The following is a 27,486-nucleotide window of genomic DNA, read 5'->3' as shown; positions in this document are numbered from 1 at the left end:
CCAGGTGCAGTGGCATCCCTGTAATCCCAGAGACTCAGGAGGCTGAGGCAGGAGGATGGCAAATTCTGAGGGTGGTGTAGAATTTGCCATTCTCTGCCACTTAGCAAGACCCTGTCTCAAAATAAAAAATAAAAAGGGTGGGGGATGGAGCTCAGTGGTAAAGCACTTCAGAGGTTGATCCCTAGTGTCTCAAAAAAAGAGGAATGTAAGACTAGGGATGTAGCTCAGTGGTAAGGCTCTTGCCTAGCTTAAATGTGGGATTTGACTTCTAGCACCCTGGGATTTGACTTCTAGCACCTCAAAAAAAAAAAAAAAAAAAAAAAGGAGGAGGAGCAGGGGAGAGGGAGAGCCACACAGAATCTCACCAGCTCCACTCACACCCCATAGAATCTCCTCCACTGTATACTGGGTACTTTCCTTTGAGGGAATATGGTCAAAACAAAACCAGGAAAAAGAAAACAGATGAGAGCATTTGAGTTTTAATGTCAAAAGCTACAAAATTAATTGTAAAAACAGAAAGGTGTTGCATAGATACTTGTAAAATAACTTTTCTTGAAAATAGGCCAGAGGAAGTCAAGGAAGGCTGAGGTGCAGACAGAACTAATCACAGCCAGAAGTAGCCAAGATCAAGAGAACTCAGCCTCATCCAGGGCAGGCGCCTCCTATCTATCACCTGCACCAGGGAGCCACATGAACACCAAGTCAGTGCCCAGGGGTTCTTGTTAGTGTCCTGCGGAAGCCACCAACCAAGAGAGTCCAGTCAGCCATCTGTGGCCAAGACGTTCCCTACTTGACACAGCGTTCTCTTCAATGGCTCCAAATAATATAAGAAGAGATAATGTCAGCTCAGTTTCCTACTTGCATTGAATGAACGTGAACCCTAAGTAAAATCATCACTATCTCTCCTTCAACATATGTCTATTGGGGATTCTCCAAGTCCCTGTCAGTCTAACAACTAAGGCCCTGTCAACATGGCTGCCCAGTTTGTGTCAAAGTGAGGTGTTGCCACCAACCCCACAGGCTGGGAACTTTCTCACCCTCCCCACAGCCCCTCCCCCACAGCCCCCTGCACCTCCTGAAAATCAACCTCGCCCACAGCTCTGAGTCTTGACTCCCGGCTTTCAGCAGCTCAATGTCTACTCCAATGCATGTCAGATTGCTTTGGTTCCCATACAGCTTTTTCTCCTTAGGAACATACAACACTGGGGATTAAACCCAGGAACACTCTACCACTGAGCTACACCTCCAGTCCTTTTTATGTTTTATTTTGGGAAAAGGTCTTGCTAAGTTGCTAAGGGTAGCCTTGAACTTGAGATCCTCCTGCCTCGGCCTCCCTAATAGCTGGGATTACATTTGAGAATTTTAGGCCAAATGGTAAAAAAAATAAATAAAAATTAACGCATTGCCAAATTATCGTGGGAAGAGTTTAAGACCTTCCCCAAGAATGACTACCTGCTTCTCCCATGCTCACTAACAGATATGAACATTATAAGCAAAAAAGATTCAATAAGTTTGGAAAAAAGATACATTATTGTGCTTTGTTTTCATGTTTTTAAACTCCCAGTAAGGTTTTTTTTTTTTAATTTATTTGCCATTTTATATTTTCTTTTGCAAACTAGCCATGTATCTCATATTTCTGTGTTCTTTCATATGCCTCCAAATTATAAGGAAGTATTTTTTCAACTAGTAGAGGAATAATCCCTTGAGAGGTCAAATTCTGAAGAAACTTTCTAATTTCTCTTGAAATTGGGACACACACACACACACACACACACACACATACACACGACTAACTCCTGTCCCTCCTCTGCATGGAATTCCCACTGTAGTAATTTTTTCAGCAAAATTATGAAACCCTAATAAATCTTGGGGCTCTATGGGGCTCAGTTTGCCCAAAGAATCATAATCCAAAAATGACAAATGGTCATTTTTAAAGATTTTTGACATTCATGTTAAGAGAAAAATTTTGTGGTGTCCTACATTTAATTATAAGAGCCAGAGAAAAGAGGGAGGAGAGATGAAGATCAGTAAATTAGTCAACTCTAGACCAGGCACAGTGGTCACAATCCTGTAACCCTAGCAATTTGAGAGACTGAGAAAGAAAACCACAAGTTTGAAGCCAGCCTGAACAACTTAGCAAGACCCTGTCCAAAAATAAAAATTGAAAAGGGCAAGGGATGTGGTTCAGTGGTCCAGCGTCCCTGGGTTCAATCCCCAGTACCACAAAAATATACAGAGAGATAGATAAAAAATTAATAAGCTGTAGGCCAAAAAAAATGAGATTCTTATACTCATGAATGTCTGTTAAAACTTAAATTCAAATCCCATCATGAACCTTAAGACACCACTATATCCTGCTTGAGATTGAATTTGGGGATACAGAAAAAGAAAGATACACTGAATCTCAAAAGAGAAGCACCCACAAACTGTTGGAATGCAGGAAACACCCATGAACTTGTGAAATGCAAAACAAACAAGCCCCTCTCTTTTATAACCCAGAAGGGGTTCAGAGCTCCCCGGGTTTTCCAGATCATACTTTAGGAACTAACTGGACTATGTGATGTATTCTTGTAACTCCAGCCCTCCAGGAAAAAGGAGGCCAGGACACTTGAACTCTGTCCCTTGGCAGAGGTTTTAGAGAGATGGCAACAGCAGGTTGTCAAACTTTAATGATACTTTTAGTATCACTTGCCTCCCTTTGCTACCTGTCAATCTTAGAATCTTGTTTTTCTCAGGTAGTGTCCCACTGAGAACAGAATGTGTTCACAGTTGACTCCCAAATTGACCTTTTGCTTTTTTTTTATGAATAGTATTTGTGTTTTGGTTAGTGTGAACTCATATCCCAGATCTGAGGTCTGAACCTAGACCTAGCATGGCCTCAGCACACTGGTGATGCCCTGTCAGTAGATTTTTTTTAATTGGTTCTTAGTTATATATGACAGTAGAATCCATTTTGATAAGATTATACAAGTATGGAATGCATATTATTCTAGTTAGGACCCCATCTTATGGATAGACATCACGTTGGGATTCACTTAGGTATTTTTATATGTACACATAGGAAAACTATGTTAAATTTAATCTGTCTTTCCTATCCCCCTCTCTTCCTTTCATTCCCTTTTGTCTAATCTACTGAACTTCTCTTCTCTTTTTCCTCTACCCCACTTTATTGTGGTTTAGCTTCCACATATCAGTGTAAACATATGACCTTTGATTTTGGGGGATTGGTTTATTTCTCTTAGCATGATGTTCTCTAGATCCATCCATTTATTGGCAAATGTCATAAAGCCATTCTTCTTTATGGTTAAGTAATATTCGATTGTGTATATGTACTACAATTTCTTTATCCATTCATCTGTTGATGGACACCTAGATTGGTTCCATAGCGTAGCTATTGTGAATTGAGCTGTTGTAAACATTGATGTGGCCACATCACTGTAGTATGCTGATTTGAAATCCTTTGGATATACGTCAAGGAATAGTATAACTGGGTCAAATGGTGGTTCCAAAATTCTTAGTTTTTTTGAAGAATCTCATACTGCTTTCCAGAGTGGTTGTACCAATTTGTAGTTCCACCCATCATGTATGACCATTCCCTTCTTCACAGTAGAACCATAGAATCATTGTTACAGTAGAATCATTGTTACATGGTTACCACATAATGGTTGCATCCCGTTTTTTTTTTTCAGTCCAAGAATTGGTTTATAACCTTTCATCACATAATTGTCACATGGTATGATTCTGTTTGTCCAACTGCTTAAAAGGTAAAGAGAGCAGCAATGCATTCACCAGTGACGTGTGGATATGCATTTGTCTCTAGTGCATTGTCTTCACTGCGATCCTCAGGCCTAGAATTCTTCAGCACACACCCATTGTCAATGTATTTCCCAAAGCCAATTTGTGTGGTTTGTTTCCAGCCCTGAAGTACTAATAGTGTTGCCACTCAACTGGATGAAGAGCCACAGGGGAAAGGGGAGCAGGCAGGCAAAGCAGCTATGAGCAGGTCACATGATAGGGTAATACTGGCATCGCCCTGTGGTGGCTACACCGCACAGCTCTCTGCAGTGATGTGTTAACAGGCAACACATTTCTTTCTGTTTCTGGGTGAGTCCAAAAACTACTCTGCGGGCTTCAAGCTAAAAGTCATTATACTCACTAAAGAGCGTGGAAACAGCAGCAGAAAGAGTTTTAAGTGAGTAAAGTTTTTTTTTTCTTTTTTTAAAGCTTCACATAATGGTTGCACCCCATTATTTTGCAAAAATGTTTGGCATAGAATCTGCGACAATTATACATAGCCGGATACGGTTGCACTGGTCTATAAACCCAGTAGCCTGGGAGGCCAAGGCAGAAGGATTGCAGGTTCAAAGCCAGCCTCAGCAACTTAGGAAGGCTGTAAGTAACTTAATGAGACCCTGTCTCAAAATTTAAAAAAATAAAAAAGTCTGGGGATGTGGCTCAGTGGTTAAGGGTCCCTGGGTTCAATCCCTGTTACAAAAAAAAAAAACCTACAGAAAGAAAGAAATACCATACACAAAGGCAAGCCTAGGGAAAATGTGCAAAAAATCCATTAATTCTGCCCGATTCTACCTCTAGTTCAATCTCTAGCTGCTGACCCTCTGAAATGTTAGCATCCCAGGTCAAGGGGTTGCTATCGTTCCCTTTATAGATGGCCCACATTCTCCCTTGAGTTTGTATCTGCTTTCCTAAATAAATCTGCCTGTGTCTCTGACTAGTCCACATGGAAATTCTTTCCCATCATTTAGGCCAAGGTTGACACTTGTTCTAGTTGAGCTCCCTTCTCTGGAACGTCTCCAGTGACATGCAACTCCAACTGAGAAGCAACCCTCAATTCTTATGTACTGCCCTCCTAACCCAGAGCTTTCCCCTGGCTTGGTGTAATCTGAACCTCTTATCTATAGCAAATGTGGGTGGATTCAACATAAATAACATATGCCTTCCGTCCCTAAACTTCCATTATAAAATAATATTCTTATCACTGCAACCCCAGCCCTCTCTCCTAGATCTTTGTCATGAAGCTCAGCTTTGCCTCTAGGACTGAGTCCTCTCCCTCTTTTGTATTTGCCTATCATGGTTTAGCAGACATTTTTCCAACTGCAATACGACCTCGCTGCTGGAAGTTGTAAGAACTTGTCCCAAGTCTTTTTTGGCTCGCATCTAGAATGGCTCAATAAACCCTTGAATTTCAGAAATCCCTCAGTTTCAAGACTTTTGATTTAACATTTCTATATTACAACAACCATAAAATGGGATCCAATTCATAGCTCAGCACAGGCAGTTTAAGCCCTTTTGAGCAGCTGAAGGAGAACCCAACCCTCTAACACCTTCCCTCTGACCTGCTTCCTCAATAGACTTTTTTTTGTTCTCTCTTCCTCATTCTCTCCTATCTTTTTTTTTCTTTTTTTTAGTTGTAGATGAACACAATACCTTCATTTTATTTATTTATTTTTACCTGGTCCTGAGGATGGAACCCAGTGCCTCATCCGTGCTAGGCAAGTGCTCTGCCACGGGGCTACAACCCCAGCCCTCTCTCCTAGATCTTTGTCATGAAGCTCAGCTTTGCCTCTAGGACTGAGTCCTCTCCATCTTCTGTATTTGCCTATCATGCCCAGATCCTTCCTCCCTGTTTCCCTGATTTGGGTATTTAAAGAAGGGTAAGTAACAGGTAACAAACAGATGTGAGTAGCAGAAACACGGAGTTAAGTGGCTAATCTACAAACTGGACCCACTGTGCCAATCCTCACGTGCTTTCTTTTAAAAAGCAATTTACCTGAAGCCCTGCTGGCTTGTCAATAGGATATGCTACATTCCTCAACAAACAACCTGGTACCTGAAGAGAAATGCAGGCCTGAAGTATCAATGAGAAGCACACAAGTTTCTTTGAAGGGGTGGTGGTGGGGAAGGGGTTGTAACTTTTACACAGACTGGATTCCAGAATTAGAACCAGTCAGCGTGGGCCAAAGTGACCAGAGTAGCCTTGGATCTTCAGCATGTCAAATCTCCCTTCCCTGGGTTAAGACCATGAGAAGTGGGGACTTGAAATTCTGACACAATCCTGTTGTCAACCAAAAGTCAAAAGGTGAACCTAGGTGGGACTCTCTGGAAAATTCCCTGCCCTCCACCCCCCTGAAACTGGAAGGCAGGAGGGATACCTAGTCCCTCTCTGAGAGGACTGACTCCCTCCCTTGAGATTGTCCTTTTTTTCCCCTTTTCCTATTCCTTCTAATAAATTCATGCCTGCTACTCTGAGCCACATGTCTGAAATCCCCAACATGATTGAAAGAACTGAAAACTGATGCCTGGGTTCCATGATGGATTCTTGCCCTGAAATAGTAAGGAAGAAGGGCTGGGGCTAGGGCTGAGTGGTAGTGCACTTGTCTAGCAAGTGTGAGGCACTGGGTTCGATTCTCAGCACTGCAAATAAATAAAATAAAGGTCTGTCAACAACTATAAAGAAAATATATTTAAAAGGAAAAAGGGTAAGGAAGATAACTGGGCACATTCTCCCCTGGAAGTATTTGTTCAACACTTGACAAAGAGCACCAGGAAAAGCTCACCACTTCCTAACATGGAAATAGCCCCACCCTGGAGCACTAACACTTAACACATTAAGTCTATTGACTCCCACCTTGACGTTCATTCCTGCTATCCTCAGCCAGCTCCCCAAGTATACCTGCACCAGTCATTTATTCTTCCAAGTTTATGCATTTTGTCCCCTGACTTTGGCTGCTGTAAATACTAAAGGGGGAGGGAATGACACTTCCTGCCAACATTCTTTTCATTCATAACTTAACCCTTAACCAATCAGTTCTTCCCCTGTGGATCAGAATTAAATCCCAAAAGACAGATTTCCTCGTTGAAAGGAAGTTATAAACAAGAAAAATCAAGACTTTGTTAGACATGTCCCTTTTACCAGAATGAGACATGGAAGGGACATTGTTGTGGTGTCCTGCTTATGAGTCACAGGTTAGACAATAGTCAGAGTCTGTAGGTAGCCAAGTAATTTATAATTACTTATAAAACAATTGTTACCTCTTTATCTTTCTTTCCATTACTTTCATCCACGCCCTTTGGCACACATAATACCCCACAAGTAAACAATTTCTTAATTTAGAGAGTTCAAGATTTTGGTCTTCCAGGATGGGGGTGTAGCTCAAGAGTAATGCACTTTTCCTAGCAGGTGTGAGGCACTGGGATCAATCCCCAATACCACAAAATGAAAAAGTAAGATTTAGTTTTTCTATTCACTTTATTTCTTTGAACAGATTCAATTCATTCATTGCTGTCTTCAATAGTTAAATGCACAATTTTGTTGATACCAAGTCATTATGTAACACTATACATATTTACATTGCTTATTATCCATATGCTCCAATGGGTGTATTGGAGCATATGGATAATAATGCTTTTTGGGTTTTAGTTCCATACAGCTAAATTGTATGGAGCTAAAACCCAAAAAGAAAAAAACTTAAAATAAATAACTCAATATATTCTTCATTTACTAGTAGCGAAGCTGAATTGTGCTTTGACATTCACTGCAAAAGTTCATCTTTCTTAAATGCTAGCCTGATAGATTATTTTTAAGCTTTAGATTTGGGTGTTTTATATATATATTTATTGATGGACCTTTGTTTTATTCATTTATTTATGTGAGGTGCTGAGGATTGAACCCAGTACCTCACACATGAAAGGCAAGCTCTCTACCACTGAGCCACAATCCCGGCCCAGATTTTTGTTGTTGTTATTCATTTTTGTTTTGCTTTTGAATGATGAGGATCAAACTTAGGGCCTTGCACATGGTAAGCAAGTACTTTATCACTGAGCCATAACCAGAGCCTAAATCCTAGATTTGTAAGCAAATTTATGAGAAAGATTTCTTGACTTATTCATATCATATATTAAATCAACCTATTTTTATAGGGTTCAAATCTATATAAATTATTATTAAAAGCAATAATGAAAAAAAATAATTATTATTAGTGGTCCTGGGGATTGAGCCCAGGTGTGCTTCGCTACTGAACTACATCCTAGACCTTTTTATATTTTGAAATAAGATTTCACTAAGTTTCCAAGACAGGCCTTGAAATTGTAATCCTCTTGGCTTAGCTTCCCAAGTTATTAGGATTGTATGTGTGCACCACCACACCCAACTAGAAATTATTTTATGGGAGCCAAAAGATAAAATTTATGCAAAATACTCACTGATCAGTATTCTTAAATATCAGAATTACTAGCAGCAAATATTAAACTGTACAACTTAAAGAAAAGAAATGATCTCACAATTCCCTGAAGAGTAGGGAGAAAATATTAAACTTTTATTACTTTTATTTTAACCATAAGAAAGAAATTAAGTTTTAATGAAACATTTTGATGGGCACAGACATTCTCCTTTAAGCTTTTCATGCTAAAGTAAAAATGATACAAATAGTGTAAGGAAAACAATATGGGAACCAACTATTGACAAACAATTTTGGAAGATGCATAAATCACATTGTAGAAGAATTTAAGAAACAAGTGTTAAAGCAGACTGCACAGTGTAAGAGGCTTCCTATGTAGCTGGAAGAAAAAGATGATGATTTTAGTGTCTGGACTTATGCTGGATTCTGCTTTAATTAAATACCAGAAGTGATGTCTGTGTTTCATTGAAGCAGTGGTGATCAGCGGAAGACATACTGCCACCTTGGAACATGTTGAAATAGAAGGGGTGCATTTCTTGGACATTATTGTGATTGAGCGGCTAGGGACACTAGAAGTCCTGCTAGGCTTGGGATGGTCTAAGACAGTGAAGAATTATCTCATCAAAACCCTACTAATTAGGGCCAGGCACAGTGGTACATGCCTGTAATCCCTGCAGTTTGGGAGGCTGAGGCAGGGGGATTATGAGTTCAAAGCCAGCCTCAGCACCTTAGAGAGGCCCTAAGCAACTCAGAGAGACCCTGTCTCTAAATAAAATATAAACAAGGACTGGGGATGTGGCTCAGTGGTTAAGTACTCTGGTTCAATCTCAGGTACCAAAAAAATTTCAAAACAACAACAAAGCCTACTAAATCTACTTTTCTGAGTCTAGAATCTAACTGTGCTTTACATATAAATCCAAAATACTGTTTACACATTTCTCATAAACACTACATTTTGCAGGGAGGGAAAATGTTACTGGAGTACAAATTGAGAAAAATTATACTTTATTTGTTTGGAATTTTGCTTTAAAGTTACCAACAAATCTCATTCATTCAATAATCCCAAATGTACATATATACATGCATACTTTTTAAACTAGAGATTGGACTCAGGGGTGCTTAATCATTGAGTTATATCTTAGTCCTTTTTATTTTTTATTTTCAGATAAGGTCTCACTAAATCACTGAGGTCTTGCTAAATTGCTGAGACTGCCCTTGAACTTACAACCTTCCTGCCTTGGTCTTCTGAGTCACTGGGATTACAAGCTTGCACCACCCCACCCAGCTATTACCCATTTTTGACAATATGAATGAATTTAATTCTGAGATAATAAAGGGGATAGTGCAACAATAAAAGGGCGTGTTGCTCTGATAGGGTTGAGAACTAGTGAAATAAAAGAAAGATGTACCAAAGGAGAAAAATACATCATCTGTACATAGATTTCCATAATGAAAACAATACTTTATGCAGAAACTATATTGATGCACCACTGCATGAAGAGGTCTTTGGCTGGAATGTACCTTGGAATCTAGGATAAGAATACAGAGAAGTCTCCAAAAATACATTTTTTCCCCTACTGCTTTTACTAGCAAGAAGCTCTCGTAGCACACAAGTTGAAGGAGTTAGTAACATACAAAATTGCGACAAGACTTCATTGATCTATGGTTAATTTTAGGTGTCATTTTGACTAGGCTAAGGGATACCAAGGTAGCTAGTAAAACATTTCTTCTTAGTATGTTTGTGAGGGTGCAGTCTGGGGGAGATTTGCATTTGAATCTGGTGGTATGGTGAAGCAGGCCTGTAATTCCAGCTATTTGGGGAGGCTGAGGCAGGAGAATCACAAGTTTGAAGTTAGCCTGGAAAACTTGCTGAGATCCTGTCTCAAAACACACACACACACACACACAAAACAAATCACTCTCACCAGTTTGGTTGAGAATCATCCAATTCCTTGACAGAACAAATAGGCAGAGAAAGCATAAATTTGCGCTCTCCTATCCTTGGATCTGAGCTCCTTGTTCTCAGACCTTGAGGTTTATATTGCTTTCCTGCTTCTTCTGCCCTTGGTCTTGAACTGAAGCTGTTCTACCAGCCTTCCGGTAGAAGGTTCTACAAGCTGTTCTAGAAGCTATTCTAAGCCTTCCTTGTGCTTATAGACAGCAGACTATGGGACTTCTGAGCCTCCTAATTGATAAGTCAATTCATAATAAATTCCAGTTTTATGTCTCTTTATATACTATTGGTTCTATATCTGTATGTCGAGTCTATAATTGAGAGTCAAAATGTAAGTTTAGTAGATTGTTCCACTAGGGGGGAAAATATGTGTGTGTGTGTGTGTGTGTGTGTGTGTGTGTGTGTGTGTGTGTGTATACACACATGCATATCCATATACTTTTCCCCTTCCTACTTTTTCCTTACAGGGAAGTTCTGACTCTTGGGATTGTCCTGAGCTCATCCTAAGCAGAGGGATGTCAGAGATGCTGTTGCTTCACCTGGGGCGTAGGGGAAGACTGTCTTGACTGCCTTACACACTAGCCTAAGGCATGATTTTGAAAATGTACCTTGAATACAAGTCTGGAAAACAATACCATCAACAGTTTAGCGTGTGTTCACAGGATGACCTTTCTACTGCAAAAATGAAAAATGATGCAGGGAGATGAAAATGTTTTCCAAACCCCTTGGCCATTAGCAAATGTTTGCCAAGAAAACACTTCCACAATTCTCTGGAGGCCTTAAATGATTAGAGAGCACGCTGGCAGGGATCCGAGTGGCTCTTACCCTGGGAAGTTTGACTATTATTACTATCATTAAAGAAACCTTTGTAACGAGTCTTTCTACTTCTATTCTCCTGTCTTAATGGAAAACATTTGCTGATACAACAAACATCACTTTCTAAATCTAAACTAAACAGGGAGAGTGTAAAACCAAAGAAATCTCTGTGGAAACATATTACTTGGAAAAGGCAGAGTACTAATATGTAACCAACAGAGTCTGAGGCTGGATGATTTTGGGAATAGAGGTAGAAGATCTGATTTCAACCAGCACTGCAGTCAGTGAACTAAAAAGGTCAATTGCTTGTGACTTTTTTTAGGTGAAGGCCAAGACACAACTTGATGGGAAAGAAATTTTGTCTTTTAATTGTGACATGAGAATTAGTGTGGTACATGAACTGGTGTAACAGTGGTTGAACTGCACCCTACAGGCTGAGATTGCAAGAGCCTTTCATAAACAAAAACAAGGACAAGGTTGTTTAGTTCAAGTTTAAAACTGTAACACTAATGTAACTACTTGGGACCTGCTGATGTCCTCATTAATTCATCTCCCTATCAAACTTATATTTTCAGGGATGAACTAATGCCCTTGCAGAACAAGGTTCTTCCATGTTTAAATATAGGCAGAATTCGATCACTTTCATCACCTCTGTGACTATCACTCCATCCTTGCTTGGACAACCACTTCCTGTTTTGATGTTCTCATCTTTGCCCCCATATTCAGTTCTCTGTGTAGCCGTCACTATGGTCCTTATAAAACAAAAGGCAGATCATGTCACACTTCTGCCCAAAGTATTCCATATCAATTCATATTAAATCCAAACTCCTTTCTCCTCAGGGACCTGCTCCACCAGGCTCTGCCTCCAATCTCCTGTCACTGGTCTGGCTCACCCTGCTCTCTTCACCTCTGCTGCCTTATTCTTCCTTGAACACATCACACACATTCCTACCTCATAACCCGTCCCTCTGCATGGATGCTGTTTCCCTAGGTTGTCAGCAAGCCTTGCTCCTTTTCTTCAGCTTCAGTGCCACTTCATCCAAGAAGCCTTCTCTGTAATCTCCCCACCCTGGAATCCTCCTGGTCTTTTTACTTTTTTTTTTTTTTTGCACTGGAGATTGAACCCAAGTGTGCTCTACCACTGAGCCACATCCCCAGCCCTTTTTATATTTTATTTGAAAGACAGGGTCTTGCTAAATTGAGTAGGGCCTCACTGAGTTGCTGAGACTGGCTTTCAACTTGGGATCCTCCTGCCTAAACCTCCCAAGCTACTGGGATTACAAGCACGTGCCACTTACTACTCCTGGCTGTCCTTATCTTTCTCTTTACTTTGTTTTCTATTTCATTATAAGACTCATCACCACCTGACTTATTTTTTGTCTGCTTCACTACAGAAAAGCAAGGCCATCATTTGTTTTTATAATATCCTCAGCTACTAAAACAGTACCTGTAACATAGTGGGCTTTCATAGATGAATAAATGCTTATACTTTAAGTCTAAAAGTAGATAACATGTCAATATGCTCAGATAAAATATTTCCGCTTTGAAAGAAATGTTTCAATGTTTCATTTTTATGTATTTTGGATTCCAGAGCTATTACTTTCTTGAACTCATTTTTTACTGAATAATTTATTTTGAGACAACTGCTTACAGTTGCTTTTATATATACCATAATTCGATTATTGCAACTATTTGGCATATGATTGTATTCTAAAAATTATTCATTTAAAAATGCCTTTTGCATTTTTGCTTGTTTAATAATCACGTTAGTTTGAATGTGCAAATCTATGAAAAAATACAATTAAAAAAAGTAAACACTGAAAATACAGAGATATTTTAAATAAGACATTAGATAGGGAAAGTTAGATCCCTTTGGGACTGTTGCTTATGAAAAAGCTTGACAGGGACTGGCTGTGTGTGAGACTTCTCTTTGGTGTTGCAATTGGGGCTACAAGCATCAGTGTGTCATAGTTAACATCCCACAACCTGACTGTTACTGGTAGAAATGATGAAATCTACAAATGGTCCACAGGAAGTTAAAATGAGGATACAGAGATACATTGCTTCTGTATTTCTGTATGCCTGATAATATCCACCCTATTTCTCATTTTGTCTTGAGATTTTTGGTCTTAGCTACTTTCTTATTCTTCCTGCTCCTCCTCCTCTTTTTCTTCTTTTTTCTTGAATTCAACTGCATAGTTCTCATCTTTCATTCAGTTGATCTTAAGATGGCTGAAGTGATTCGGATCCTGGTGCAAATCCCAGTCACTTGAGAGGCTGTAGTCCCAGAGGCTGAGGCAGGAGGATCTTAATTTCAAAGTCAGCCTCAGCAATTTAGCGAAGCCCCAAGCAACTTAGCCAGACCTAGTCTCAAAAGACAAAACAAAAAGGGTTGGGGAAACGGCTCAGAGGTTAAGCACCCCTGGGTTCAACCTCTGGTACTAAGAAAGAAAAAAAAAGTGATTTGTGCCCACAGGTGACTGAAAATAAAATAATTTGCTCTACACTGTGTCTCCAGACAAACATGTGTAGCAGTGAATTACCTAACATTAATAATTATATGTTTGAGAATGAATGAGTGAATGAAATGGTTGGTTGTTAATCTGGTAGACTGAAGGATTCAAGAGTCACAAAGATTAGGTTGGTGAAGGATTTGGGAGAGAGGCAATGAATGTAGGCTCTAACTATCTGAAGTAAAAGGGTACCAGGGGCTCACAGAATCAAGGAGAAGTGAGGGAACAGCAGGAACCAAAGAAGTACAAAAGGTTAAAATACAATCGGGAGGTAGGAAACAATTTCTGTCTGTTCAACCTGGTCAGGGCATAGCTGCTGCTGGGGCTGCTACTACCTCTGCTCAGCGAGCCCAATCCCAACATCCCCAGCTCCCCCATTCCTTAAGATGGGTCCACTTGGCCTATTGGATAAATGGAGTGGTGGTGGGAAAGTAGAGGAATGATCTGCTCTTGTCTTGGAGGTTGCTGCCTACACTCTTGCCAGGATATTTCTCATCTGGGGAGAGGTAATTTTCTGTAAGATAATGGAACTATCACAAAAGATGTTGGCTGGAAGGATGCCAAAATGACCAAGGTGATCTAAATGGCAGATATAAAATGAACCAGAAGAGAAAATTTGGGTTTATAAATTTTACAGACAAGTGTTGTTTTTATTGAAAGCATTATTGCAAATTAACAAAAAAAATACTAATTCACTGTAGGAAAAAATAGGCAATAGACATGAATATATCATACTTAGTAAATTATGCAAATAATAAATATGAAAAATATAGTGATCAACTTTACAATCAGTAATCAAAGAAATGCTGGTTAAAACAAGATATATTTGGATGCATCACGTTTTCAATGACAGAGCATCCCTGGGTTCAATCCCTAGTACCGGAAACAAAATGTTTATAAATGTTGATCCACTTTTCAGAATCTATCCTAAATATTACAAGATCTCAACAAAGATGATAAATACACACGTGTTCATAATATGTAGCTGCAATAAAATTTGAAGATATTCCTCCAAACCATCGATATATCAATAGGGTAAATGATTGTAATATTCTTCAAAAATTAAATTATATTTTAAAGAAAAATATAATGACAATTAAAAGTACTAAAAATATTCTGTGATATCAGCAGGATTCCAAACTGTTTGTATAGCATTGTGTTAAGTCATTAACAAATCTGTATGCATGGAAAAAATAAAAAGAAAATATACCAAAATGTTAACAATGACTGTGTGTGTAGGAGGGTTATAGATGATTTTAATAAAAAAAAAGTTTCTGTGATCTCCAAAACTTTGTATTTTTGTAAAATATAGATGTTAAAATTATAAAAATAAACTCATTACTTTTGTACTCAGAAAAAAAAGAACCATTAAAGAGAATTTAGAATACCACATGTCTAATAAAAACGTGAAATTCATACTGAAATAGCTATATAATAAGATTTCTTAGTCACTTTTTCTTGACATCCCTAAAGATATGAAAGATATGTAAAAGAGTCAACAATCACAAAATCTCTCAGGAAAATAAAAATAATGACATACAAATCAAAGTATTTCTAAAACTCATGCTTGGTAATCCATAGCTTAAGTTCGTTCATCTTTAAACAACATTTGACGTTTTTCTGTTTTATTCCTCTTCCTCAGGGAGGTAGAAATTCAGTTATTCTAAGGGCACTTAATTTGTTTTATTTCTAATTATTGTTAATAGAAAGACCTATTGTTGTTGGTTGGTGCCATATGTTTTAATGGTCCTTAAGATTTGGAGATGCAATTTTATAGCCTGCTGCTTCTCAACCAAAAGTGTTATAATTTCTAAAGACAAGCTTGTAAGAGAGCAGTTACTTGTGTGCATAATACTTATCAAATCATCTGTGACTAATAAAACTTGAGAAAGAGGGGAGGAAAGGGGTGTTTAGCCTTTCAGTAACATGCTTGTTGTAATCTTGCCAAACCCCTCTTAGGCAATACTCTGTTTGCTCAGAGGGCCATGTGTTTAATTGTAAAAATCTGTCAGTATCATAGGATTCAAAAGACATCAATTATTCCTGTCAACAAGGAAAGACTGACGGCTCTGTGACTCTTCCATCATTAGGAAAAGATGTGCTCAAGAGAGAAAAATGTTGACTAGGGAGGGATGAGCAACTATAGGTTACAGGAAGACTGAGTTCCAGACTATAATTTCACTCCCTTCCCCTATTTTGGACTGAAACATGATATTTTTCATTTCATGTAGTGCCATGTGTGCAGTAAGACATTATGTAACTCGTTCAGTCTCGCTGTATAATAGCCATTAAATACTTTTAAAGTGGCCGAGGTTATTAGCAGTTTGGTGTATGGGGAGGGGGGCTTCGTTTCCTTCTGCTTTGGAGGGATGCAATATTGTGTGATGGAGTTGGAATGGGCCTGTATTCAAAATTATATTCGAAAGGGCTGCTATTCAAACCACATGACAACTGGCTCTCTTTTTCTTAAGACTATTCTGAGTGAACTAAAAACGGCAAAACTGCTGTTTCAACAGTCCCATGGGTGAAGTGGGAATTTTCCATGTTTTACTCCCAATTTATAATTTTATGCTAAGATTTCTGAATTATTATCACCCAGCTTTAGAGACATCAAGACACAATTTTCCAATCTCTTGCGACCTAAGCTGGGTGACCTCAGGCTGGTGAGTTCGCTCTTCTCAGCCTCAGTTTTCTTACCTGCAAATGGGCGACAACACCTAAGGAGTTGCAAGACGGTTTATAGGTAAAAAGAACAAAGCTCCTGCTTAAGTATGTCACCTCAGGAAAGATCCTTCCCTTGTTGGTCCGTTGTTTCCTTAATACTTTGGGGCCAGCCGTGGCAACTAGCTGCAATGGACGAGAGTTTGAGACTCTGCGCACAGTTCCTAGAACGGTACTGGTGACACTTGTCCGCTCCAGGGTACTTGATAAGAAGAAGAATGCCGGCGAACATTCCCTGGGTTGCTGCGGTTGATTTATGAAACTTTGGGAGAAGAGAGAATAAGAAACCGGACCAGGAGACTGGCCGGCTGCGGAGTCCCCTGCCCCGCCACGAGCCTGGCCCGGCGCCGCCTCGCCCCACCCCTGCGAAGCCGAGCAGCAAGTTCCGGGCAGCGGCGCCCTCGGGCCTCCCTCCCTCCCTTCCTCTCTCCCTCTACGCCTCCAGCTGTGCCAGCTGCGCCAGCTGCGCCAGAGTCCACACAGTCGGCAGCGCCCGCACAGGTGTCAGCGGCCCCGTCGCCGTGCAGGTAGGAGCCGCGCGGGGCCCGGGCTTGCAGCGCTCCCGGGGGAGCCCAGTTTCCGCCGCCCTCGCCTCTGTCGTCCCTCCTCCCGTCAGCCCCGAGCAGCTGGCCCGCTTCTACCCCAACTTGGGCGGGATCTTAGCAGCTGCGGCGGCGGATGACTCCCTGGTGGCCCCCCGGGGGGCCTCGGGTACCCGCCCACGGACCCAATTCCTGTACAGTCAACGCTGGCAACTTTGGCGCACATTTCGCCGAAGGGGCGGGCGGCCGCTTGGAGCCAGAGCCCAGCTGGCTCCAGCCCGAGGTTAGGGACGTCCTCTGCAGGAGGCATCTCCCGCCGCCCTCGCCGCCGCCGCCGCCGCCGCCGCCGCCGCGGGGCTGGACACCAAGGCAGTGTGTCTGTGTCCCCCGGTCACGTCGCGCGCCCTCCCGTTCGCGTGCGCTGTGGGATGATAGGGATGGCGGTCGCGCTGGCACCAGCATCCCGACCAACCAGGAAGTGCTGCGTTCCAAGACTTAAGAGTCCAGCCCGCCTGAAGCACGGTCCTGGGCGCGTGGCCACACAGCTGCTCGCCACAGGGCCCAAAATGTGATGTGATGATGCAGAGGTGGGGCGGGAGGATGGGGGCCAGGACCAAGGCCTGTGTTTAGGGGCTTGTTCTTTTCACTTCAATTCAAGATATTTGGTACCTAGGTCCCAGATCCAGGAATGAGGTTCTCCAAGCCTTCTGTAGGATTTCTTGATACCCCAGAGCTACCACCACTCCTGTTTGTGCCTTCTTATCTCAGATTATTATCTTCTTTACTTCCTTCATGAAGCACTAAATGCAAGTAAAATCTTCAGGACCACAGTCTGTGTTTGATCATCCTTGAGTGTCTCTCCCAGAATGGGGAATTCTGTTACCTTTCTCAGCCAGGCCTGCCAATTTCAGTATAGCTAACCCTTTTGGATCCTCCAAGGGTGGGGGAGAACTAGGTACCCAGAGACCTCTGAGGTATGTTAAGTGGACTAGTTAATGGTGTTGCAAAGAAAACTAAAGAATGAAGGGAATCTGCTTCAGTTTGAACTGTTAACAGATACCACATTTACATATTGCCTATTTGAATAAGAATCTCTTTTCAGTATTAAATGTGTTGTGACACACATACAAGAGAATTTGTACACAGCCTTTTGGCTTGAATTTGTATGCAGGCTTTGAATGTTGTTTGGGGACCTTTTAACTAATTGCATAAACTCCCAGTCTGGTTTCTTAAGATCCAGTACAATTAACTTTCCACATAAAAACGTGAGTAGTGAAGATTTTGAGGAAATGTCTTTACCATGGTCGTCTCTGTTAGAATATTTACTTACCATAGTGTTAAGAGCTGTAAAATGCTCATTTAGGTTTATTGATTTGCTTATAACCAGGTAGGTGGTCTCTGATTACTTAGTAATTTAAAATTATGGTTATACCATTTGGTTACCTTTAACTGTTACAGGTATTTTTTTTAAAGTTTTTTTAAACTTACTTTTATTGTGGTAATATTTAACATAGAATTTATTCTCTTAACATTATAAGTGTATGTTTAGTGCATTAAATACCTTCATGTCATTTTGCTATCATTTCTACCATCCATCCATAAAATGGTTTTCCCCACTTTGATACTGAGGATTGAATCCAGGAGGATTCTACCGCTGAGCTACCATACTCAGCCTTTTTATTCTGAGAGAGTCTTGCTAAGTTACCCAGGCTGGCCTGAAATTTGTGATCCTCCTGCCTCAGCCTACTAAGTAGCTGAGATTATAAAAATGTGCATTGCTCCCCTCACAACAGGGTTTTAATATCATTTTAAATAATATTTTAATGATAATGATTGCTTTGCAGTCTTTAGTTTTCTCACTTAGTAAGGTGCGAGTCTCTTTTCATAACCTTATGCAACCCCAAAATGTATTTTCCCCTTTTTGTGGATAGCGAGGATTGAACCCAGGGCCTTGTGCATGGTAGGCAAACACTCTACTACTGAGCTACATCTCCAGTCTTCTCATAAATTTGGGGAGATGTGCTTTTAAAGAGGAGAGGTAAAAAGCCACAGCCAGATGGTGTTTATAAATCTTGTCTCCATCAGCAAATGTCTAATACATGACTACTTGAGGGCTAATTTGGGAGCTACTTAAATTTGTGTGTAAAGATTTTTGAAGTTTAGCAGTTAAGAGATAAGAACAGGGAAGGGAGTTATCTGTATGTCTTCCTAACCCTGACCCCTCCTTGGAGCTACATTCCCCACCCTTCTTATTTTTTATTTTGAGACAGGTCTCACTGAGTTACCCAGGTTGGCCTCCAACTTGTGATCCTCTTGCCTCAGCCTTCCAAGTAGCTGAGATTATAGGCGCATACCCAGCAAATGATTGTTAATAGTTCCTCCTCTGAATATCTAACAATAATGCAGTAGTTTTGTCTCCTTTAGCAGTGCAGTAGTACCTATCTAAGCTATGCTTACACTCAGGTTGTGGTATTTTTTCAGTAAATAAAAGCAATTTTGATCAAGTTGGTTTCTGGGTTTAGGGGCTTCCTGAACACCTGGACCTGCAGGAGGACCCAGCACATGAGATGTGGCTCTTTAAACTTGGAGTTAGGCTGAGTCATTGTGTTCACAAGATGTAGCTGTGTAAGGCCTGGTTTAACGTTTACAACCCTTTAAGTCTTAGCACCACAAAGCACAATGTATTTCCCTGGGTGTGGTTAAAAATTGTTGCAGGGTTAAAATGACAAACATACAACCTTAGCAGCCCATAAGTTGTGACACTTCTGCTTAGAAAGGGACTCATACAAATCGCATTTTGTGCTTCAATGGGATCGCATTCCAATGCATTGGTCTCCCTGAATTCACAGTGCAGTGTAAAATCTGGATTCCAGATGTTTTAGTGTTGGGAATGAAACAACAGTTTATGTTATGTAACTGTTTCATAGTGTCAAAAGCTTTTTATCTTTCTGTTGTGAAACGTTCTTAGTTTTTAAATTTATTGGACAAACATTACAGTGACAAAATAAAATGAATTGTTTATTTAATAAACACTAATATGGTCCTTACTTGGTGCCAGACCCTGTGTTAAGCCTTTTACAAACATGAACACATTTACTGCTCAAAACAACCAGATAATCTGATTATTCCCATTTATAGATTTGAGGTGCACATGGGCAGAGCTGGAATTCCATCCTGGACAGCCTCATCCCAGAGTTTTGACACTGCTATCTCTCAAAAACAAAAAAAGAAAAACCAAAACAAGACAACAACAACAACAACAACAAACATAGCCTGCAATTCCACCTAACACCTCTGCAATTCCATATGACATATTCTAACATATACCTTTTGTAGGTTTTTGTTCCCACTTTATCCTTGTCCTTAGGGATGAGTAATTTATATAAATACAATCATAGTGCAACTTTTTTTTTTTTTTTTTTTTTTTTAGTACCAGGGATTGAACCTAGGGGCATTTAATCATGGAGCCACATCCCCAGACCTTTGTGTGTGTTTTATTTTGATACAGGGTCTTGAGTTGTTTAGGGCCTCTCTAAATTGCTGAGGCTGGCTTTGAACTTGAGATCCTCCTGCCTTAGCCTCTGGAGTCACTGAGATTACAGGTGTGTGCTACTGTCCCCGGCTCATAGTGTATCTTGGATGATCATCTCAACTTTATTTTTCATAAAGGAAGTGAAGGTAAGGCATGGTTGTGTCCAGAGCTGGGAGGTTATATTCGGAGGCAGTGAGGCAGCAGCCTGCAGACCCCCTGCTGGGCCAGGCCTTAGCTCTTGACTCAGAGAAGATTGTGGCAAGGTTCCTGGGAGGGTCTGGAAAGGTCAGGTCTGTATTTAGGAGGGGATAAGCTGTATTTGCCCATCAGGAGGGAAGCTCCTCAATGTTTTAACAAATGCTAGGACCACAGTGGAGCTAAACTGCTACACAAGAGCCCTGGCTGGGTCAGAGGTGGGCAGAGTAGAAGCCTGAGGCTGACTCTGGGCCTAGGGCAGGCAGACTTGCTGCTTAGAGCTCCAGCATCCCGGCTTCCTCCCCCAGCTGCTGCTGCTGTTGCCGGAACCCTGGACTCCCCCTCTGGATAAGGGGAATATTTTATTTTGTACTCAATCATTTTTGAGCATCTTGGATCTGAGGTTGGGAGCCTCTTAAAAGCCTGTGACGCACAAAAGAAAATCAGCCAAAAGCAATATGGACATAAAAATAACTTAGTTTAGTTGGTTCTTTGGTTAAAAGAGAGAGAGAGACAGAGATTTCTAAGGGCTTAAATTTATAACAGGAAAATAACGTTCACATTCAACAATGACTTTTTCAGCATAGGCTTTTTCAGACAATACATTTGGAAGAGGGAGAGTAAGAATAAATGGGGGAGGGGCAAGCAAGGAGGAAGTAGCAGGAGGGGCTAAAATAGAAGACAGGGGGCTTCCCACCTTTGTCAGTAATCTGTAGAAAGCCTCCAGGATCCTTACCTCAGGGAAATGCCTTTGAGAAATGTCAAAAGTCATTAAAAAGATCTGTCCTCTGGTTTATCTCTAAGTGATCTTAATGTTCAAGCTGTTCCTAATCAATAAAGCTTGGGGGCAATAAGATACAGTTCTTCCTCCCTATTCTGGTTCTTTGTAGCTCTCTAGAGTGGTAAATATTGTCTTTTATAAGGAGTGGATTTTACATATAGCATGATCTTAGAATCTCTGAGTTTGCGCTTGTGTTATTTACTCTCTGTCTTCTCTGGGAAAAGGTAAGGTTCTTGAGACACAGGCCATGGTTTTGACATTTTTGTGTCTCCTGAACACAGTAGTATACAATAAATGTGAGCAGAATGAAAAAGTGCATTTAATAGATGAAAAGAGATGGTATGATTCATTTTCTTCAAGATTCGTAAATATTTCCAGGACAGAAGATTTTATGGTTAGTGTTTTACTTCTTTCTTTTTTTCCACTTGTGCCATTTAACAGTATTCATTTTTATTGTTCGTTCTCTGCAATGTGTTCTGATGATGGTGTCCTTTGGAATAAGGAAATTGAGTAGGTACAATGGGTTGTAATTGGAGTTCCATGGCTTGAAGCAAAAAACCAATTTCAGATGTATGTTGCAATGGTGGTTGAGATACAGAGCCAAAAGTGACAAATTTAATCAAAGGGGCTAAGAATAGAAAAAATGAAATTAAAGATGATGGTTTATATATATTTTTTCAAAGTTTCTTCATTATTCCCCCTTTGGAATAAAAATGTATAAGATGAAGCAGAACAAAGGCACAGGATTTAGGAATGAAGTATATTTTTGATCCTAAGATAACTGTGACGTCAATTTTTCTTTTTTTCTTTCTGGTACTGGTACTGGGGATTGGAACCAGGGTATTTTACCCCTGTGTTATACCCCTACCTGTTTATTTTATTGATGTTTTGAATTTTGAGACAGAATCTCACCAAGTTGTCCAGGTTGGCCTTGAACTTGTGATCCTCTTTTCTCAGTGGCCTGAGTAGCTGATAGTATAAGCATGAGCCACCATGTCTGGCTTTCAAAAATATTTTTTTAAAAATGGTGAGAGGAGTACGTTGGAATTTCAGCCAGAACCTTAGTATCAAGGGGAAGAATTGACCTGTCAGAATATTGTATATGATAAATATATAAAAGCTAGGCATGTGAAGCAAAGCCCCAACCCTAATCCTGACCCTAGTCCCAGCTCCAAACCTGTCGTTGCCTTGGCTGGAAATGTGAGTGGGTGGGCCTGTGAATAGGCAAACCACATCTGTGAGGCTAGAAAGGCATCATTGGGCCCCCACCTCACTGGAAGGGGTAATAGCTGTCAGCTTCTGCCTAACAATCAGGGAGTCTAGATTCAGATCTAGATTGAGCTCTAGTTCAATATGTAAGTAACTTAATTATTCTGTGCTTCAATTTCCCCACTTGTAAAATGGGGATAAAATAGTATCTATCTCAGATTATTGTGAGGAATGAAGAAAATCGTGCCTGTGAAGAGTTTGTTTAGAATAGAGCCCAGGACATAGAAATGACACAATAAATGATAGGTTCCCCTTTCACACCCTGTCCTCGCCTTTCTTGCCCCAAATCCAGCATGAGTGACATCCAAAATACCAAGCAAACTGGAATTAGTGCTAGCATAGATAGTGATGTGCCGTCCTATGGGAACATGGGCATATGGATGATGAACTTAGTTTTGTGCAGGCGGAATTCTTTTGTGGGGGGTACTGGGGATTGAACCAAGGGGGGCAGTACTACCGAGCCCCATCTACAGCCCTTTATTTATTTATTTTAATTTGGATACAAAGTCCAAGTTGCTTAGGCTGTCCTTGAACTTGCAATTCTCCTGCTTCTGCCTCCTGAGTTGCTGGGATTATATGCATGAGCCACTGCATCCGGTTTTGTGCAGGAGGGATTCTTGAGTGAAAATAGGATTCCTTGTTGTTAGAGAACTCTTAAGTGCAAATGGTGGGAACAGGAGGTAAAGAGAATAATTCTATAGAATGGGCCGAGTGTGCTGACCCTCAAACGCTTTCTTTTCCTAGAAGTAACTTGCCTGCAGCCCTGCCTGGTTTAAGTGGACTGGTATGTCACATTCCTCTGCAAACTACTTGTTATCTGCAGGGGAAATGCAGGCTTGTATCAGTGTCAATAAGAGGAACACAAGTGACCCTGAAGGGAGAGACTTTTGTGACCCTTTTCATAAACTAGATTCTAAAACTCAGGGAGATAAGAATGACTCCTCCTAACCATAAAATCTGTAAGAATTTACGGTTCCAATTAGAACAATTGGCATGGGCCAAGGTGACCTAGAGTTGTCATGGCAGTGGGAACTTGAAAGTTTGATGTCCTCTTGTTGTTAGTCAAAAGTCAAGAGGTGGATCTGGGCGAGGCTCTCTGGAAACTTCTCTGGAATCTGGAGAGCAGGAGAGGCACTCTCTGAGAAGTCCCACTCTCTCCCTTGAGAGCGTCCCCTTTCCCTTTTCTTATTCCTTCCGTAAATGCTCAGCTGTTACTCTAAGTGTCATGTCTGAAATCTTTCTGACTTGAGAGCAAGAATAGGGTTTGAAGAGGGGGGTCTGTGCACTGCCTCCATTTTTTGGAAGGCCTCAGCTCTGTAAAAAATGTGACCGAGATGAAGGGAGGCAGTGAGAAGACTTCTGGCAATAGAGCTGGTTATGGCCAGCGACAGGGAACTGCATGCTTTTGATAATTATAATTTGGGTGTATATGAATTGACATTAGCCAGAACATTGGATTTTTCTTAATTCACAAGCATAGCATGGCATTTCATTGGAGAAGCTCTTTACCAATGGGTGGATATATGTGTAGAGGTGCATTTAAAAAATGTGTTTAGAATTAAGAAGCAATAGGGTGTCCTTTCAAGTTAAGAGTGAACTAGCTCATGCTGAGTTGGAAAAAAATCCTTCTCATCCCATTCTTTAGCTTCACATTAAATGGGAGAAGGGAAACAGTGGCACTGTCAGCTTTATAGAGTTGTGGGTAGTACCTACACACATGCATCCTGGGTGAAGTGTAGACTGTCAAGAACCTACACCACTAGCCTTTTGCTTTTTACTCTTGCTTTAAAAAAAAATCATGATTATTGTTCCCCTTTCATATCCCAAGAACTCCTTTCCTGATAACCTCTTATATGAAAGAGTCAGGGTGTAAAACACCCGAGCAACACCTGAAGGCAGGGTGTTCTTGATAATTCCCAGATGGGCACAGGGAGTTTCCTTTCCACTTCTCTCTCTTACAGAAGGCAGGTACCCCTTAGCTGGAAGCTTCTGGCTCCAGAGAGAAGATGTGAAGGCGAAGGCTCTGCTAGACCCTTGTTATAGGACATGAAAAGGGAAGGGAAAGGCAACCAGCTGTTGCCTTTAAGAACAAAGCTTTGGGCTGGGAATGTCGCTAGGTGGTGGAACTTGCCTAGCATGGAACTCTCCTAGCAGGTGCGAGGCCCCCCGGTTCAACTCCCAGTACTAAACCAAATAAATACCAAAGTATTATTTATTCACCTTTTAAGTAAACAAAAATAAATGAGAACAGGAACAGCTCTAGTGTTTTGTGGCAGAACAGAATCAACATGATAACTTTAGAAGGAAACTTGGCAATATGTTTAACATGGACAAATGTTTGGAGTAAGAAAATCTGTCCTGTGAAATAGTGCAAAGTAATGTCAAAATGTAAAATAAAAGAACATATTTCTTGCAGCCCTTTATAAAGTTGTTATAAAGTGCTTCAGTACACTTTTGCAAGTGATGTGCTAGAACTGGCTCATACGAGAGCTGATTTCTTAATTTTCAGGAATTTTGTGAGCCACTTGTTTCATCACAACATTATTAAAAATTAAATTTTCTTGGGGCTGGGTTAGAGTGCTCACCTAGCACACATGCAAGGCGCTGGGTTCGATCCTCAGCACCACATGAAAATAAATAAATAAAATAAAGGTATTGTGTCCAACTACAACTAAAAAAATATATTTTTTCAAAAATTAAATTTTCTTAAGTTTAGATTTTAAACTTACCTTAAATAAATTGTATTGAAAACAAAGGCAATAAATTTCCAAACCCATTATTTACTAAGTATTGTAATATGTTTACGGCTACCTATGCTTTTAAAGTTGTTGGTTTTGTATAGTGAAAATACAGTAACTGTTGTCTATCTCTTTCCATACTTGCTCTGGTGATGTCATGTCGGTAGCTTGATATCATCCACAGTGGGAACATGTACACGGTAGAAATTGCTAAACTTTACAGTTAGTGCATCTCTTCCCCAAGCTGGTTGTTAAGCATTTGTCACTACTGGCTTTGGCCATGAGGGACACTGGAGTGCTCCTACTCCCTCCTTCTCTCCCCCCTGCCTTTTAAAAAAAATTTTTATTGTGGAACTTTTTTTTTCTTTTTCTTTTCATTTGTTCTTTTTTTGATATACATGATGGTAGAATGTATTTTGATATATTATACATACAAGGAGTATAACTTATTCTAATTAAGAACCCATTCTTGTGGTCGTACATGATGTGGAGTTACGCTCCTCGTGCATTCATATGTGAACATAGGGAAGTTACGTCCCATTCATTCTACTGTCTCCTTCTCTCCCTTTCTTTGACCTGTCTCGTGGTTCTGAATTTGGGGATGTGATTGGGGGGAAGGAATACACTTAGTTATGCAATCTTCTCCTCTCTGTTTTCCTATTAGCCTGTACGGTTAGTTAATTTGAAGTATTTTAGATCTCAACTGCATTCATTTTAGGCCTTGATTCTTTTTTTTTCCTGGAGATAAGAGTCTTCTGATAGCCCCTCCCTGGAAAACAGCTTGCCCTCCCTCCTTCCCCATCACAGTACTTCTCAGTTCGGGCTAAACAAAATCTGCTGAGGATTTAACTAGGACACAGATTTCCAGCTCCCATCACTGTTCCTCCTGATTGAGGCTCTTGAGGAATGGGACACCCTATAGCGATTTGTAAGTACCCTTGGGATTTTGATGATCACCGTTTTGCTTTCCCCCAGGCTCCTGTGGGCTCCTCCTGCCCAGCCCTCGAACTTGTGTACCTTGCTCAGCATTGGGTCATTTGGGCTTCTGGGCCCTGCCCTGTTGCACAGTAGCCATGAGTTTTTATGTTTGAACTCAAATTCTAACCTAGTGACATTTGGTAATCAGAAGGTATTCTTTGCCCCATTAGCCTGACACTTACACAGGGCCCACTTCCCTGGGCTCCAGTTCTTTTGGAACCTATGTTCCCATTTACACAGCCAGCTCAGAGTGCTGGGTTTTGTGTCTGCTTCAGCCTCTGGGTCACCTCGATAGAACTTGGTGGTGGCCTTTATGAGCACACCAACATGTGCTTCCAAGCTTCAGGCTTTTCAGTGTGCTGTTCTCTGTGCCCGGAGCACCCTTCTCCCGAGTCTTTGCCCTATTTGCTTTTCATTATTTTAATCGATCATAAAAGAGTCAAATGTGACTTCCTGGAAAGGTCTTCCCTGAGCATTGAAAACTTCCTCCCCTCTCAGTCCACTTTGCTGTGCCCATTGCCTCATCCTGTGCTAGTCTAGCCTTTTACCTTGGATTATTTCCATGCCAGCACTTGCCACCATTGGAAATTCTTCCTGTCGTATTTCTTGTTTGCTGTGTTTTCTACACAAGAATGTGAGCTCATGAGCACAGGGGTGTGTCTGATACATCGCAGGTGCTCAGTAACTGCCCTTTAAATGAATGCTTCTCCAAATTGTTATATGCATTTGATGCTGGTGTGTGAACCCTGGGCCCCTAAGCCATTCATCTGTTTTTCTAATGGCTCTTCTCTGGCTCCACAGATATTGCATGCCAGTGATTCGTCGCCGAGTTACCACCCCCATTTGGAACAAGTACTGCTCTATCAACTGATGAGAAATAAAATCTGTAGCTTTCCAGGTGACGATCACCTTTCATTTTCAGCAAGCTTACGAACCACTTGTTGTAGCTGCGCTTCATTGTCTTGTGGGTGAGTAATCTGTGGTAGAATGAGCCAACTAAACATGGAAGTAATGTAAGATAAATGTGATCAATTTTAGGAAACTTACTTCCTTTTTTTGAATTCTACCAAGAGTAGTTTTAGGTGGGGTGGTGGGGGCTGGAGGGCATCCATCCCTCTGTGAGATACCAAAAGGCCAAAACTGTTTTGGAGATGTTTGCCCTGTCTGATGGCGCCAGGACATGGAGGATAGGCTTGATTGATGATGAAGCGATTTCTGCAGATCTGTTGTCAGGAAGGTCAATAGGTTGGTG

The 27,486-nt window shown here is 40.8% G+C and overlaps 1 protein-coding gene across 3 annotated transcripts in view; it reads left to right on the top strand.

The window, feature by feature from the left end:
• The first annotated feature begins 16,107 nt into the window (after positions 1–16,107).
• The window catches only part of Pld1 (phospholipase D1), a 205,185-nt gene continuing 193,806 nt past the window's right edge, over positions 16,108–27,486 (top strand). Inside the window, exons 1-2 of one of the 3 annotated variants that reach the window (XM_078043641.1) lie at positions 16,108–16,726; positions 27,036–27,202. The gene's annotated coding sequence lies outside the window, so the exon portion shown is untranslated. The remainder of the gene's footprint in view (positions 16,727–27,035; positions 27,203–27,486) is intronic. The other 2 variants (XM_078043644.1, XM_078043643.1) reach the window with 2 other exon arrangements.

The sequence above is a fragment of the Ictidomys tridecemlineatus genome, chromosome 3 (assembly GCF_052094955.1).
Source record: "Ictidomys tridecemlineatus isolate mIctTri1 chromosome 3, mIctTri1.hap1, whole genome shotgun sequence".
Taxonomy (NCBI): Eukaryota; Metazoa; Chordata; class Mammalia; order Rodentia; family Sciuridae; genus Ictidomys; species Ictidomys tridecemlineatus.
The sequence above is the reverse complement of the archived record's forward strand: the minus strand, read 5'-3'. Positions and strand labels throughout refer to the sequence as shown.